Source organism: Pristiophorus japonicus, chromosome 7, assembly GCF_044704955.1.
Source record: "Pristiophorus japonicus isolate sPriJap1 chromosome 7, sPriJap1.hap1, whole genome shotgun sequence".
Taxonomy (NCBI): Eukaryota; Metazoa; Chordata; class Chondrichthyes; family Pristiophoridae; genus Pristiophorus; species Pristiophorus japonicus.
This window is the reverse complement of record NC_091983.1, coordinates 30804053-30818799: the sequence shown is the minus strand read 5'-3', so window position 1 is coordinate 30818799 and position 14747 is coordinate 30804053. Positions and strand designations below refer to the sequence as shown.

The 14747-nt window shown below is 46.1% G+C and overlaps 1 long non-coding RNA gene across 2 annotated transcripts in view; it reads right to left on the bottom strand.

Moving 5' to 3' along the window:
• Nucleotides 1-8414, bottom strand: part of LOC139266747 (uncharacterized) — a 36800-nt gene extending 28386 nt beyond the window's left edge. The window contains exon 1 of one of the 2 annotated variants that reach the window (XR_011593758.1): nt 8337-8414. This is a non-coding gene — a long non-coding RNA (uncharacterized lncRNA). Of the gene's footprint in view, nt 1-8262; nt 8308-8336 lie in introns of those variants that run through there. The other variant, XR_011593759.1, reaches the window with a different exon arrangement.
• Nucleotides 8415-14747: the final 6333 nt, after the last annotated feature.

The following is a 14747-nucleotide window of genomic DNA, read 5'->3' as shown; positions in this document are numbered from 1 at the left end:
GCAAGCATCTAGTTTTGACCTGTGATGAGTCGTCCTGTGAGGTCGGCTGCGTACTCCAGCAAGCCAATGAGTCAGGCAAACTACAACCAGTTACATACGCGACTCGAAGCCTGTCCAAGGTGGAAAGAGCCTACAGCATGGTAAAGAAAGAGGCTTTAGCATGTGTTTATGGGGTAAAGAAAATGCACCAGTACCTGTTTGGGCTTTGCTTCGAGCTGTAAACCGATCACAAGCCGCTTATATCGTTGTTTTCGGAATATAAAGGTATCAATACCAACATGTCATCCTGCATCCAGAGGTGGGCGCTGACATTATCTGCCTATGATTATGTCATTCGCCATAGACCAGGCACCGACAGCTGTGCTGATGCTTTGAGCCGGTTACCCTAGGTGGAAACGCCAATGCCCGCAGAACTACTCATGGTCATGGATGCCTTTGAGAGTGACGTGTCACCCATCACTGCTCAACAAGTTAAGACCTGGACCAGCCAGGATCCGACCCTATCGGTTGTAAAACGTTGTGTTCTTATCGGGAACTGGTCGACAATCCCCAAGGAAATGGGTGATGAAACCAAACCGTTCAGCCATTGCAAAGATAAGCTTTCCATCTAGTCTGACTATTTACTGTAGGGTAATCGTGTTGTAATGCCCAAGAAAGGCAGGGCAAGATTTGTACGGGAGCTACATAGTACGCATCCCGGTATTGCCATGATGAAGGCCATCGCCAAGTCCCATGTTTGGTGACCTGGCATTGACTTAGAGTCATGCGTGCATCAGTGCAGCACTTGCATGCAGTTAAAGCAATGCCCCAAAGGAAGCTCCGCTCAGTCTGTGGTCATGGCCTTCCAAACCGTGGTCTAGAATCCACATCGACTTTGCGGGCCCCTTCCTCAGTAAAATGTTTTTGTGGTGGTGGATGCATACTCCAAATGGATAGAATGTGTGATCATGTCATCCAGCACTTCCACTGCCATCATTAAGAACCTGAGAGCCATGTTTGCCACATGGTCTGCCAGACATCGTTGTCAGTGACAACAGACTGTGTTTCACGAGCCTGGAGTTTCAAGAGTTCATGAAACGCAACGGCATAAAACACGTGAGGTCAGCCCAGTTCAAACTCGCATCCAATGGTCAAGCGGAGCGGGCAGTTCAAACCATCGAGTAGAGCTTGAAATGCGTAATTCACAGTTCCTTGCAGACACGCCTGTCACGCATACTGCTCTGTTACAGGACAAGGCCACACATGCTCACCGGGGTCCCGCCTGCGGAACTATTGATGAAGGGAGGCCTCAAAACCAGGCTCTTTTCTAGTCCATCCTGACCTTAACGATCATGTCGAAACCCGACGTCAACGCCAGCAGTGGTATCACGACCGTGCCGCAGTGTCACGCGACATATCTGTAAATGACCCAGTGTATGTACTTAACCATGGTCAAGGGCCCAAGTGGCTCCCGGGAAATGTTACGGATAAGAGGGTAACCGGGTGTAGATGGTTAAGCTCAAGAATGGGTAGACGTGCAGGAAACACATTGATCAAATCAAGCTAAGACACACTGATGAACCGGCAGAGTTGGAAGAAGAAACCGCGAGTTTAGATGGCCAACCAACTCCATTCCAGCCATCAGAAGAACCCACTGTGGTCAACGCCCAGCCCCAAGTCGTGAGAGACTCGGAAACACTGGGATTGTACTGAGACCCACGGTGGTCAACACCCAGCCCCAAGTCGTGAGAGACTCGGAAACACTGGGATTGTACTGAGACCCATGGTGGTCAACGCCCAACCCCAAGTCGTGAGAGTCTCGGAAAGCACTGGGATTGTACTGAGACGGTCAACCAGGGAACGAAGGGCTCCGGACCATCTGAACTTGTAATATGGACTTGTGCCAAGAACTGGGGAGGCGGGGAGGGGGAGCGTAAAATGGTGTAATATATGTACATATTGTCTGCCCATCAACAGAGGTCACTACCGTCGGCGGCCCTAGGGTCATAGGTACACTCGTGCTGGGCCTAGTAGATAACCTGAACTTCACCTTTGTATCTTCACTTCTGGAAGCCATTAAAGATTGACCAGGTTACACTGGGTCACTGGCTCAGAGTACAGAGTTCATTGTATCATTTCATACACCACACATTCGATATGGTTCCACATAAGAGACTGTTAGTTCAAATTAAAGCTCATGGAATTGAAGGCAAATTATTTACCTGGTTAGGAGATTGATTAGGCAGTAGAAGACAGATTAGGGATAATGGGTATGTACTCAAATTAGAAGGCAGTAACTAGTGGTGCCCCACAAGGATCTGTGCAGGGGAGTCAAATATTCACTATATTTATTAATGACTTAGATAAAACAATAGAGAGCCATTGTAGCCAATTGTGTACTAGCTCAGAATCCTGGGACACATAGGACCATGATTTTAGACATGCTTCCTTAATATATAGATGGTATATAAGTATCTAATTTATGCATGGCAATGCACACCACCCAGGGAGTACACGTGATGGAATTATTTGAAGAGGAACATCATCCTCAGAAGGAAAGCTGGCTCAATGGCTGATAAGAATTCTACTCAAGCTTATCATCATCATCATCATAGGCAGTACCTCAAAGCGAGGATGACTTGTTTACATGTCAAAAAGGGATGAGTTCACAGGTGTTTCAATGAAGGACCTAATATTCCAGATCCAGAACTACATCGTGAAGGGTGGAAGATGCCTGTGCTTGGATTTTTTTAATGTGTGATGGCCGTTGCACACTAGCCACCACACGGGTTTGACAGAGCTAGGTCTTGGTCCAATGGCAAGGATTACCCAAGACTAACTGGAGACCAGCACTGCTGCACAGACCGAGCGCACACACATATCGCAGTGTGGGCTGGCTCGTGCTGGCCCTGGGCCCTCGCCTCTACTGGGCCCCAGATTCACACCTCTCCTGGGCCCCGGTCACTTCCCTCTATGGACTCTTGCCACTCCTTCACCCCTCCTGCTGTGCCTGCCCGCACTGCAATCAGCGACCTGGCTTCATAGCTGTCGCCCTCCTGCGCTGCTCCCTGCAGTAGTATGCCTTTGCATGCTGCTCCCTCCAATGGCCCCGGCCTGCTGATGGTCTTGCAGGCCGGGACCATGCCGATTTCCAGGTCGGGCCGCCGCACGCTGCTCACCCCAATGGCCCCGGCTTGCTTATACTCAAACTCAGTTCACCATGGACTGCTGTTAATGTCAGACCAGTGTCCACTATGCTTACACATAGTGGATCAAGCTGGGTTATTTGCCATCTTCACTTCTGAAAATTGACAAAATTGTTACATTTAAAGAAACTATTACAGCTGTGAAGAGGGATGATATGTTAGAGGGATCATCAAACGAGGCCATATGGGTCAAACTGAAAAACAAAAAAGGGGTGATCACACTGCTGGGTGTGTACTATAGACCCCCAAACAGTGAGAGGGAGATAGAAGAGCAAATATGTAGGCAAATTTCTGATAAGTGCAAAAACTATAGGGTAGTAATAGTAGGGGATTTCAATTATCCTAATATTAAATGTGACAAAATTAGTGTGAAGGGTATAGCGGGTGCGGAATTTCTAAACTGCATTCAAGAGAACTTTTTTAGCCAGTACGTAGCAAGCCCAACACGGGAGGGAGTGGTTCTGGATTTAGTTTTAGGGAATGAAGCTGGGCAGGTGGAAGGGGTATCAGTGGGAGAGCATTTAGGAGCTAGTGACCATAATTCAGTCAGATTTAAGGTAGTTATGGAAATGGACAAGGATAAACCAGGAATAAAAGTTCTAAATTGGGGAAAAGCCAACTTTGCTAAGCTGAGAAGTGATTTAGCCATAGTGGACTGGAAACAACTATTTGAAGGTAAATCAGTGTCAGAGCAGTGGGAGGCATTCAAGGAGGAGATCCTGAGGGTTCAGACCAGGGCAATGCCCTTAAAGAAAAAGGGAGGGACTAACAATTCTAGAGCCCCCTGGATGTGGAGGGACACACAGTGAGGGTAAAGAAAAAAAGGGAGGCTTATGACAGATACCAATGGCTAACTACTGCAGAATCTCTGGAGGAGTATAGAAAGTCCAAGGGTGAAATTAAAAATGATATTTTGAAAGCAAAGAAATAGCATGAAAAATTCTTGTCAAGTAAAATCAAGAAAAACTCAAAGATGCTTTATGAATACATTAAGAGCAAGAGGATAACTAAAGAAAGGGTAGGGCCTATTAGAGACCATGAGGGTAATCTGAGTGTGGAGGCGGAAGATGTGGGTATGGTTCTTAATGAATACTTTGCATCTGTTTTCATACAAGAGAGGAGCGATGCAGACATACTATCGAGGAGAAGAAGTGTGAAATATTAGATTAAATAAATATAGTGTGAGAGGAGGTATTAAGGAGTTTAACGGCTTTGAAAGTGGATAAATTCCCAGGCCCAGATGAAATGTATCCCAGGCTGTTAAATTAAGCAAAAGAGGAAATAGCAGAGGTTTTGATGATCATTTTCCAATCCTCTCTGGCTTCAGGTGTGGTGCCAGAGGACTGGAGGACTGCTAATCTGATACCTTTGTTTAAGAAGGGAGAAAGGGATAGACAAGTAATTACAGGCCAGTCAGCCTAACCTCAGTTGTGGGAAAATTATTGTAAAAAGTCCTGAAGGACAGAATAAATCTTCACTTAGAAAGACACGGATTAATCAAGGACAGTCAGCACGGATTTTTTTAAGGGAAGGTTGTATCTGACTAACTTGATTGAATTTTTTGAGGAGGTAACCAGGAGGGTCGATGAGAGCAGTGCATATAATGTAGTGTATATGGATTTTAGCAAACCTTTTGATAAGGTCCCACATGGCAGACTGGTCACGAAGGTAAAAGCCCATGGAATGCAGGGCAAAGTGACAAGTTGGATCCAAAATTGGCTCAGAGGCAGAAAGCAAAGGGTAATGGTCGATGGGTGTCTTTGTGACTGGAAGGCTGTTTCCAGTGGGGTTCTGCAGTGCTCAGTACTAGGTCCCTTGCTTTTTGTGATATATATCAATGACTTAGACTTGAATATACGGGGTATGATTAAGAAGTTTGCCGATTATACTAAAATCGGCCGTGTGGTTGATAATGAAGAAGGAAGCTGCAGACTGCAGGAAGATATCAATCAACTGGTCAGGTGGGCAGAACAGTGGCAAATGGAATTTAATCCAGAGACGTGTGAGGTCATGCATTTTGGGAGGGCTAACAAGGAAAGGGAATACACATTAAATAGTAGGATACTGAGAAGTGTAGAGGAACAAAGGGACCTTGGTGTGCTTGTTCTCAGATCCCTGAAAGTAGCAGGCCAGGTGGGTAAGATGTTAAGAAGGCATACGGAATGCTTGCCTTTAATAGCCAAGGCACAGAATACAAGAGCAGGAGGGTTATGCTTGAAGTGTATAAAACACTGGTTAGGCCACAGCTGGAGTACTGCGTGCAGTTCTGGTCACTGCATTACAGGAAGGACGTGATTGCACTGGAGAGGGTACAGAGGAGATTTATGAGGATGTTGCCGGGAGTGGAGAATCTAAGCTATGAGGACAGATTAGATAGGCTGCATTTGTTTTCATTGGAACAGAGGAGGCTGTGGGGAGACCTCATTGAGATGTATAAAATTATGAGGGGCCTAGATATAATGGATAGAAAGGGCCTATTTCCCTTAGCAGAGGGGTCAACAACCAAGGGACATAAATTGAAAGTAATTCGTAGAAGGTTTAGAAGAGATTTGAGGGGAAATTTCTTCATGCAGAGGGTAGTGGGGGTCTGGAACTCATTGCCTGAAAGGGTGGGAGAGGCAGAAACTCTCACCACATTTAAAAAGGACTTGGATGTGCACCTGAAGTGCCGTAACCTACAGAGTTACGGACCTAGAGCTGGAAAGTGGGATTAGGCTGGACAGCCTCTTGTTGGTTGGCGCGGACACAATGGGCTGAAATGGCCTCCTTCTGTGCTGTAAACTTCTATGATTCTATGATTGTCCTGCATGTTGGAGAGCATGTCCCTCAACAGATTCTGCAATGGAGGTACATGATGATTAGCAGGAAGAGAAGCAGCAGGAGGAAAAAGATCTCAAAGAAATATCAGCAGGAGATGAGGCACTGCAGGCTAGGATGGCTGCCTAACCCACCTCTTTTTATAGAATCATAGAATGGTTACAGCATGGAAGGAAGCCATTTGGCCTGTCGAGCCCGTGCCACTCCCCGCCCTTTCCCCACAGACCCGCAAATTGTTTTCTTTCGACTAATATCCAACTCCCCTTTGAAAGCTGTGATTGAGTCTGCCTCCACCACCTTTTCAGGCAGTGCATTCCAGATCCTAACCACTCGCTGTGCAAAAACGTATTTTCCCATGTCGCCTTTGGTTCTTTTGCCAATCACCTTAAATCTGTGTCCTCTGGTTCTCGACTTTTCTGCCAATGGGAACAGTTTCCCTCTACCTACTCTGTCCAGACCCCTCATGATCTTCTCTGCTCCAAGGAGAACAATCCCAGCTCCTCCAGTCTATCCACATAACTGAAGTCCCTCATCCCTGGAATCATTCTCGGCAATCTTTTCTGCATCCTCTCTAAGGCCTTCACACCTTTCCCAGAATTGGACACAATACTCCAGTTGAGGCCAAACCAGTGTTTCATAAAGTTTCATCATAATATTTGTACTTTATGGGGGCAAAATTGCCCTCCGCCCCAAATGGGGTGGATAATTCAAATTAAATGATTCTTCTCCGTCCGAATCCTTGGGGCGGTGAATAGAGGGATTTTGGCCTCTTAAACTTTATCAAATTGTCCGGGTGGTGTTTCGGGCGGCTGCGGGGTGGAAGTGAGAGGGGAGCTGGGTTGAAAGTGCGCGATGTCATCAGCAGTGGGCTAAGCACGTCTGCACGATGCGGACCTCCTCCTCGCGATGACGCGCAGCAACGATCCTCCCCTTCAGTTAAAGGGCCACCAGGGAGGGCTTCAGCACGGCCAAGAGGGGGTGCAATGCTGCCTGTGGGCAGCCCAGTCGAACCCGTGGCCAGCACTGTCGGGCCGACTTCAAAGTCCGTTGACAATTAAAATAAAATGGCAGTTGCGGCAGAAGCCTTCCCCTTTAAGGGCAGATGCACTGCCCAGCCACTGGCAGCTTCCCACTGGGATAAGCTGTCAAGGGCACCGAACGGCGGCTGCTATGCTCCCGCGGGACAATTTCCCTCATGGAGCGGAAAGGGTTCGCCGCCGATGGGGCAGAAACCTGCTTCTGCCTCTCCCAACATGGGGGCAATTTCTGATGGGTCGGCCCATCCGCCTGCCCCCGGTCGGAAAGGCCTTACCGCGCCATTACCAGCTCTTAGAGGCAGTAATGGACCTTAAAGAGGGGGGCAATTTTGGCCCCAATACCTCTACTCATGAAGCCCAGGAGCCCATAAGCTTTTAGAACTGCTTTCTCAACCTGCCCTGCCACCTTCAATGAGTTGTGCACATATACCCCTAAGTTTTGCTGTTCATGCACCCCCTTTAGGATTATACCCATTAGTTTAAATTTCCTTTCCTCAGTCTTTCTACCAAAATGTATCACTTCGCACTTTTCTGCATTAAATTTCATCTGCCATGTGTCCGCCCATTTCACCAGCCTGTCTATGTCCTCTTGAAGTCTATCACTCGCCTCCTGACTGTTCACTACACTTCCAAGTTATGTATCATCTGCAAATTTAGAAATTGTGCCCTGTACACCCAAGTCCAAGTCATTAATATATAATCAAGAAAAGCAATGGTCCTAGAACCGACCCCTGGGGAACACCACTGTATACTTTCCTCCAGTCCGAAAAACAACCGTTCACCACTACTCTCTGTTCCTGTCACATGGCCAATTTCATATCCATGCTGTCATTGTTCCTTTTATTCCATGGGCTTCAGTTTTGCTGGTAAGCCTTTTATGTGGCACTTTGTCGAAGGCCTTTTGGAAATCAATGTACACCACGTCAACCGCATTGCCCTCATCAACCCTTCCTGTTACCTCATCAAAATACTCGATCAAGTTGTTTAAACATGATTTGCCTTTATCAAATCCGTGCTGGCCTTCCTTAATTAATCCACACTTGTCCAAGAGATTGTTAATTTTTTCCATGATTATTGTTTCTAAAAATGTTCCTACTACCAAGGTTAAACTGACTGGCCTGTCGTTGCTGGGTTTATCTTTACATCCTTTTTTGAACATCAGGTCCTGGAAATTTGTCAGTCTTTAGTGTCAATATTTTTTCTATTACTGTTTTGTTGCTTACATTGGGGGGAAAATTGTGGTTGGAGGCTTCCTTCATACAATCGCCTCTGACCCGAAAAAAATCTATGAAAGTACCTGATGGTTCCGGAGGAACGTAGGATTCGGTTGGAGGCGGAGATTCGCCACGCAGCGCACAGGGAGATGACTTCGAGATACTCACGTACAAGCTGGAGTCACATGGGCCTGGACCACCAATCACTATCCAGTATTCTCATTGATAAAAATGGCAGCTGTTTGTACGGGCTCCCATTACTATCAATGAGAACAACCCCTAAAACATCGAAACACAGCATAATAAATAAACAAAACACCTCACATATTTATAAAATTAATTGAAATTAAATGTGATTAAATGTTTTAGAAAAAAATATATTTTGGGGAACTTTTTTTAATGTTTTAATAGTGTTAAAAATAAACGTGCCTTAATGGACAGGGTTTTTAATATAAAAATGAGTGTTTAAATTTAATTTTTATATGTTTTAAAAGTATTACGCTGGTAAAAGTAAGCTATGAGCCTGCTTTTACCAGGCATAAAAGTTTGAAGGACATTCGCTGGGCATGAGTTGGGCAAATAGCCCAATCTCTCCCGCGCGGATGTCCTTCTCCCGGGGATGCGGAGATTCTGTACGGAGAAATCTTTGACAGATCGGAAAAGCCGGTTTTCGGCGCATGTGCATTGCGCCCCGAAAACGGGCTTTTGCAGACCCAGCGGCACCACAATTTTCAGCCCATTAACTTTAGTGAGATTCATTATTCGTTTCTCAGGAATATCAGCTATATTATCCTCTTCATCTACTGTCAAGACTGACACAAAGTAATTATTCAACAAGTCAGCCATTTCCTCATTTTAACTTGCAATAATATGGTTTTCACAACATCATCAGAAGCAGGAAAGCTGGACTGACCATGTATCTGGCAGACATCAGTGCTGCTACCAATCGCTTTGCCTGGCTGTTGGCTGCACACATCGTCCCCCGTCAACAATTGTGATTTTGTAATAACTGCTCACAAGCAGCTGTGCTGCAGTATATGGCAGAACTACTTCATTTATGGGCAGCTGTGTCGTCAGCTGGAAATTGTAAAGGTCCGCTTATTGAACAAAGGCTTAAGCAGAGATTGTTAACAATGATAAAGGAAGGCTCCTACAGTGATGTGACAACATCACTGATTATATCTGCCACAGGAACAATTTAACATTTTTAAAAATGAAGGTAATCATTTTAGGGAACCGAGCTATCTTAATGACTCTCTCGGCACTAGAGACTGGGGCAGTACATTAGAATCTCCATGAATCCCTGAAGCCTCTTCATTCTCTCTCATTACCATATTTATGGCATTCCCAAGACTGACCTTGAAGGAAGATTATGTTATTATGGATCAAAAGGCTTTGCATATACCAATGAAACTGCAACCGTGCATGCAGACCAAATCAACACATACTTCCATGTCCAGACAACATTAGACCTATTTATATTGGTTTTGCAAGAACCATGGGGTGGAAATTCAGTTGCACCTCAATTGCGGCGTTAACCCGGGCGGAACAGTAAATTTTACATCGGGTAATGATTTGTGTCTCCAGCCGCAAAATTCACCAGCTGGGCTCTGGGTGTGGAGCGGAGTGCTAAGGGAGGCGTTCCACACCTCTTTTTGGGGTGCTAGGCCAGCTGAGCAACTGAAAATCCCGAGGTAAACAGCCGGCCTCGGAGCACCCTAAGGGAGGTTTCCATGAAAAAAAATCCGGAAAAAACCACCAAAAACACTCCCAACACTTTACTGATGCCACATCCACATGAATCGCAAAAATAAAATAAATTAAAAACAATGACACTTCCCCCAGGTCAACATTCCCTCCCTCACTGCGGCCGCTACAGCTCGGATGGCCAGCTTTCACAGGCGGTCCCACTCGGGAGCGTTACGGTGCGGTACGGATCAGGCGAATTTTAAATTTCAAGCCGGTGTCACAACCAGTGAGCTCTCCCGGGCGGTTCTGCTCCGCACCCCACAAATCTGGTAACGAATGTCCCGGCAGGGGCGCTAGAAGCTGGCCGCACACCCGGAAATGCTTTCCGACGCTTTTACCGCCTCTCCGGGGCGAAAGCAGAGGCAGTAACGAAGCAAAATTCCAGTCCCATATCTCTTAGAATTGTTATCATGGGTCACTAAACTGTGTCTCTTCCAAAATAAAATACTGTGGTACTTCCCTGCAGTCATGGTGTTCCATAGTCATCTGCTTCTAACTGATACCTTTCCATTCACTCAGTCAAGTAAGGAACAATTTGAACCACATATTTCCTATCAAGTTATATCTTTCAAAGAACTGTTACAGACACACTGGAATGAATTGCATTCAATGTATCGTCAAATTCTGTGATTCCCCCCAAAATGTTTTATTATCTCTACATTGCTTCCTTAAATTGAATCCACATTTTGCATATAGAACACTGAGGGGGTGAATTTCCGCAGGGCTTCTTCTGCTGGTCTGCTGTAACTTTAGTGGATGAGCCCGCAGAAACCCCAGAATAATAGTCCGCAGTTTTCCTGAGGTTTCCACAGTTCTTCCTCCTGAAAGTATTTTAAAACATCTGCCCAGAAAATGGCCCTTTTTTACAAAAATAAACTGATTGTGTTCTTCAAGCAGGTGCTGGGGACTTGCTTTTTTATACTCTCAGATCAGGTTGACTGTGCTTTAGTTGCCTTGTAATGCTCCCTTCACTCTGCACGAACAGTAGAGTGAGGGTCACTATGTGTAATGACATTGTGGAGATTTCCTCGGTTTGATACTTGCACTGAGAACATTAGCACATTTTTGAAAAAAGTGTTCTTTGAATTTTCTAGTAACTAAATAGAGGAAATGCATTAATGATGTTGCTTAACATGGTGACCAGAGACATACTTCTTCTTACATTAAGGTTTAACATAACCGTAGAATATCACCCCGGCTGCCCGAACGTACCATTTCTATTTCCCAGCTATTCCTGCAATCTTTCAGAGTGGAATTTGCTAATTTAGCTCCAGTTCGTATCAAATGATGTGTACCGTGTGCTGTACAGTTGAGCCAAAACAACAACTTGTATTGTTTTATTGATAGAGTGGTCCTCACATCAGAAAGACATCCCAAAGCACTTTACGGATCAGAGACGGAAAGGGACAAATTAGTGGGAGGGAAAGGAACGGGTAGACTGGAATCAGGGGAAAGGACTAAAAATAGGGTTGAAGAAAGGCTTTCTGAAGCTTTTGAAAGTTGGGAAGGAGGAGGTAAGATGGAGGGATTTTGTGAGCAGGAACATGGTGGCCTAAAGGAATGACTATTGGCAGAGAGGCAAAGGTTGTGAGCATTAGGAATTGAATGAAGATGGCCTAAAATAAAGACCTTTACAGCTGGCAGACAGGAGACTATCATTCCAGTACATATACTTTCTACAACACATCCCTTGGCCAATTTTGCTTTTTTAATAACATAAATACCTATTGTAGAATGGTATAAACCAATTCTATTTTTAGTGCAGGTACAGGGATTTTAATCTTAACCACTGAGAATGTAAAACAAATTGGGCATCAAGTAGCCCTGATGCTACTGTATGAAGGGGTATGGAGATCGGGCGGGAAAGTGGAATCAAGGTCGATGACCAGCCATGAAAGTCAGCTCTTAGCTCTCACCATCTGCAGTACACACATTGCCCTTCCAATGGTTGGAAGTGGATGACAGTTTGTTAAAACCTACCTCTTTAACCAAGCTTTTGATCATCTGCCTTCATTTTTTCTGTGGCTCGGTGTCAAATTTATCTGTTTGTAACACTGTTGTGAAGCTCCTTGGGAAGTTTTATTACGTAAAAGGCGCTATATAAATAAAAGTTATTATTAATAATAAAATACTTCTTTTTAAGCTGAGTAGATTGCATTCCCTGGAACATCGTTCACTGTCATCATCATCATTATCATCATCATCATAGGCAGTCCCTCGAAACGAGGATGACTTGCTTCCACGCCAAAAAAAGATGCGTTCACAGGTGTTTCCATGAAGGGCCTAATATTCCGGATCCCGAACTACATGTTGAAGGGTGGAAGGTGCCTCTGCGTGGATTTTTTTAACGTGTGGTGGCCGTTGCACACCAGCCACTACACGGGCTTGACAGAGCTAGGTCTTGGTCCAGTGGCAAGGATTAACCGGGACGACTGGAGACCTGCTCTGCTGCATGGACCTAGTGCGCACACATATCGCAATGTGGGCTGGCCCATGCTGCCCCTCCGCCCCTGGCCCCAAACTTACGCCTCTCCTGGGCCCCGATCAACTTCAGGTGAAAGAGGGACTGAGTCAGCTTCTTCAAGGGAAACACACGGTGCACAGTGCAGGTGAAATCCATCCTGCGCGTCGGCGGCCTGGTGAGAGGAAGGTGGGAAGCAGTGTAAACTGGGCTGGCAATGTGCTATTGCCGGTTCTGTGCCGTGGCCTAATGGGACCACCAGTTAACCATTAATCTAGAAAACCCTTAAGCAGGCACATATTAGTCCACTTCCACTCTTTCTGCAGGAGAAGTTGGCACATAACACCATGGAGAGTCCCAGCACAGGAGAAGGTCCTGCCATACTGCAGATACTGACCATTGGAAGAGGCTGCCAGCATTATTATTGGCAGAGAGAGAGAGAGCACGCAGCTGAGGCTGAAGGCCAGACACAGCGGGGTGCTTGGGCATCTTCCCTCCCTTTTTCTCTTTCTATTTAACTGTCTCACTCCCACAGTTGCACATGGAGCATGACAACTTGGTGATACATTGCGCTGCCACTCATCTGATACAACTGACCCTTATCACTACGTGCGAGCACGGTCCCTTCCCATTGCCTGACTGCCCCGCCGGATCCACGCAACTGCTGACTGTGTGGCATAAATGACCTGATCGCAGTCCTTGTCCTTTGGTCTCCCAGCCTAGCCAAAGCAGAGGAGACGGTAGAGCCCAGAGCCTGCATGACTCCAGTATGAGCATTTCTCAGAGATGCTGTTAGTGATACCAGAGACTGTCCAGGGAGGGCTCTGCTTCAGCCTCCATTGAGGAGACCACACGCTCCATAGTTGACTGCAGAGTGGTGATGCTATGAGCCAGAACACCATACGAGTTGGTCGCGGACTGCTTCACACTATCCAAAATGTTTGCAGGCAATCCAATACATTTAGCAATCACTGGTGCACAGAAATCATTTTTTCTTTTAAAAGCTGGACCCCTAAACCTGCATCACCACCCTCTTGAGCAGCGATAGGACGTGAGCTAGGAAGTAACCTGTTTCCTGGACTGTCCTTCCCATCTACATCTGTTCATTTGTGCTGAGTGACTTGTCCATTGCAGAGCTCTCTAACTCATATGGAGTGCAGATTTCTGTGCTGGAGCCTGGAAGGGTCAGAGTAAGTGATGGTGCATCTTCTGGAGCTTGCTCTTCTTCAGTCTGTGTGCCTGCAACACCCAAGTCATCTGATAGACCTAAAAAAAAAGGAGAGGGGGGAGTCAGGCAATGAGAATGGAACATGCTTGCATCTCCCATGATGGGAGCCTTATCACCCTCTCTACCCCCTCCACCCCACTGCCCCGGTGTCCGAAAGTTAGCTGAGCCAGACTGCCTCAACAGAAACCAAGACCTAGAAATTGGATTGTTCCCTTAAGTAAAATGATAAACGTTTACCTTTCCCTTTAAGGACCTCTGGTTGGGCTGCAAAGTGCCTGAGAATATTAACCGTAGCATGCATGACACTAGCTCCGGTCAATTGCTAATGAATTTTGGAACGAGGGGCCTCAAAAACCGATGTGAGGCCCCCTGTTTGCATATTTAAAGGGCCTACTGCCTGTTTCAACCACAGGCCCTGGTTGACTTTACAGGAAACTTTACCAATATGGCAAGTGGTGCACTTCCGGCATGGAATATTCGCATGGACGCCTCCCATCATATTGGACGCTTAGGTGCCAACACATATCTAGGCCCCAATATCTGCAAATCTTCATTTAGATTGTCTCAGGCCCAAGCTCTGTTGTGCATGCAATGACTGTTAGACTGAGTACTGTTTAACTCCAAGAGGTACAACCTTGGTTCTGCTTTATTAAGCCCAAAGTTACTAATATACAAAATGGCTGGCCTTTTATACTTGGGCTGCACACATCTAGTGGCTAGTGATCCCAAAAGTACATACATGACAAGCTCCAAGAGGTCCCCTACTATGGGCATCTCACGAGGCCTTGACTGAGTTACAGCAGCCTTCCACCACCCCTGCTGCATTAGCACCTCCTGGACTCACTAGCGTAGATAAGAGAACATGACAGCCTCATCCAGATGACAAGGTATTCTAGAAACAATTCCTGCTCACAACTTCAGACCAGCCAGCTGCAAACACCTTCTGGATGTCCCCAGCTAGCTTACTGGTGAAGACCTCTCATATTTTGGGCCGCAGCAACGGCCCACAGGTAAGTCTTAAGGAGGGGGTGGGAAGCGATTAGAATGAAGGTGCAT